The sequence below is a fragment of the Loxodonta africana genome, chromosome 2 (genome assembly GCF_030014295.1).
Source record: "Loxodonta africana isolate mLoxAfr1 chromosome 2, mLoxAfr1.hap2, whole genome shotgun sequence".
NCBI classification, from domain to species: Eukaryota; Metazoa; Chordata; class Mammalia; order Proboscidea; family Elephantidae; genus Loxodonta; species Loxodonta africana.
In genome coordinates, this window is record NC_087343.1 from 3,374,771 (window position 1) to 3,377,772 (window position 3,002).

A 3,002-nucleotide genomic window follows, 5' to 3' on the forward strand; every position below is an offset into this window, starting at 1 on the left:
AACAATAAAACATAAGGAGAGTTCCCAGAGTGATTTCTGGTACATAGCCCACACTCAATAAATTGTAGTTTTTATTACCCAGTACATTTTTTTTCCTCCTTTGTTTTGTCCAGCAATGTCTGGCAAGCTCACCAGACCTGTCTCCACTGACAAACAAGAGACAAGGGGGATGACAGAAAAGGGATCAAGGATGGAACTTTTCTGTTCTAATCATTTACCACTAAGATGCCCTACAAGCAAGGTCCAAAAAAGTGGATTATCATTGTAGGAAGAAGGAGTACCTGGGTGGTGCAAATTGTTAGGTGCTTCACTGCTAACCAGTCTTACCTCAGAAGAAAGGCCTGGTGGTCTACTTCCAAAAAGTCAGCACTGAAAAGCCCAGAGAGCACAGTTCTACTCTGACACACATGGGGTCACATGAGGCAGAACTGACTCAATGGCAACTTTTTTTTTAATTATAAGAAGAACTTGATGACAAAGGGAGAGTTTGTATATTTTCTCTTGATCAGTATCATTGAGATAATAGGTATTTATTTGTCCTGAATGTTTATAATGGGAACCTTCAGTGAATCAGGCCTCACACGTGTCTAAGGAGTTTTCCAGAACTAAGACGCACAGATCAGTCCTATTTAGGGTCTTAGGCATGGGTTCCCGGCAGGCTCACTGGGCCAGGTGCCCAGGTGCGGCTCGTGATCTGAGTAAATGCTTTATTAAAACTGTCCCCAGCCCCCTTGCTGGAGGAAATGGTACCCAGAGAAGCATGGTTTTATATGCCTCCTCATGAACTTGTGACAGGAGCAAAGGATGATATATGGTGCACAAATCAAAAGCTAATGAGAAAAAAATTGAGGAATGAATGGAGTCTCTGCATATGTGAGAGGTGAGATTCAGCACGTGGCAGGAAATAGTTCCTTTTCACCCTGTAGTTTTTGTTCGTAATCTCCTTCCTCATGATTTCACAGTCATCTGTGTTAATCTTTAAAAAATGTATGATCTGTGCTCGCTCCGGCAGCAAATATACTAAAATGGGAACAATACAGAGAAGATTAGCATGGCCCCTGCACAAGCATGACACGCAAATTCGTGAAGCGTTCCAAATTTTTAGAGACACAGACAAACCAAAACTCAAAGGATGGAAAAAATATATCAAGCAAACAACAATCAAAAAAGAGCAGGAGTGGCAATATTAATTTCTAACAAATAGACTTTAAAGTAAATCTACCACAAAGGATAAAGAAGGACACTACATAATGATTAAAGGGACAATTTACCAGGAAGATATAACCATATTAAATATTTATGCACCCAATGACAGGGCTGCAAGATACATACAACAAACTTTAACAGAACTGAAAAGTGAGATAGACACCTCCACAATTATTGTAGGAGACTTCAACACACCACTTTCAGAGAAGGACAGGACTTCCAGTAAGAAGCTCAACAGAGACACGGAAGATCTAATTGCCAAAATCAACCAACTTGACCTCATAGACTTATACAGAACACTCCACCCAACTGCTGCAAAGTATACTTTTTTTTCTAGTGCACATGGAACATTCTCTAGAATAGATCACATATTAGGTCATAAAACAAACCTTTGCAGAGTCCAAAACATTGAAATATTACAAAGCATCTTCTCAGACCACAAGGCCATAAAAGTAGAAATCAATAACAGAAAAATCCGGGAAAAGAAATCAAATACTTGGAAACTGAACAATACCCTGCTCAAAAAAGATTGGGTTATAGAAGACACTAAGGATGGAATAAAGAAATTCATAGAATGCAATGAGAATGAAAATACTTCCTATCAAAACCTCTGGGACACAGCAAAAGCAGTGCTCAGAGGTCAATTTATATGGATAAATGCACACATACATAAAGAAGAAAGAGCTGAAATCAGACAGCTGTCCCTACAACTTGAACAAACAGAAAGTGAGCAACAAAAGAATCCATCAGGCACCAGAAGAAAGCAAATAATAAAAATTAGGGCTGAGCTAAATGAATTAGAGAACAGAAAAACAATTGAAAGAATTAACAAAGCCAAAAGCTGGTTCTTTGAAAAAATTAACAAAATCGATAAACCATTGGCCAGACTGACTGAAGAAATACAGGAAAGGAAACAAATAACCCGAATAAGAAACGAGATGGGCCATATCACAACAGACCCAACTGAAATTAAAAGAATCATATCAGATTATTATGAAAAATTGTACTCTAACAAATTTGCAAACCTAGAAGAAATGGATGAATTCCTAGAAACACACTACCTACCTAAACTAACACAATCAGAAGTAGAACAACAAAATAGACCCATCACAAAAAAAGAGATTGAAAAGGTAATCAAAAAACTCCCAACAAAAAAAAAAGCCCTGGCCCAGACGGCTTCACTGCAGAGTTCTACCAAACTTTCAGAGAAGAGTTAACACCACTACTACTAAAGGTATTTCAAAGCATAGAAAATGATGGAACACTACCTAACTTATTCTATGAAGCCAGCATACCCCTGATACCAAAACCAGGTAAAGACACCACAAAAAAAGAAAATTACAGACCTATATCCCTCATGAACATAGATGCAAAATCTTCAACAAAATTCTAGCCAATAGAATTCAACAACATATCAAAAAAATAATCCACCACCACCAGGCAGGATTTATACCAGGTATGCAAGGTTGGTTCAATATCAGAAAAACCATTAATGTAATTTACCATACAAATAAAACAAAAGACAAAAACCACATGATCTTATCAATTGATGCAGAAAAGTCCAACACCCATTCATGATAAAAACTCTCACCAAAATAGGAATAGAAGGAAAATTCCTCAACATAATGAAAGGCGTCTATACAAAGTCAACAGTCAACTTCATTCTAAATGGAGAGAGCCTGAAAGCATTTCCCTTGAGAACGGGAACCAGACAAGGATGCCCTTTATCACCGCTTTTATTCAACATTCTGCTAGAGGTCCTAGACAGAGCAATTAGGCTAGACAAAGAAATAAAG

General features: G+C 37.8%; 1 non-coding gene across 1 annotated transcript; it reads left to right on the forward strand.

Annotated features, from left to right (window-relative positions):
- Positions 1-996: 996 nt before the first annotated feature.
- Positions 997-1,103, forward strand: LOC111750006 (U6 spliceosomal RNA). The gene has a single exon (XR_002785156.1). It is a non-coding gene; the product is annotated as a U6 spliceosomal RNA (small nuclear RNA).
- The last annotated feature ends 1,899 nt before the right edge of the window (positions 1,104-3,002 follow it).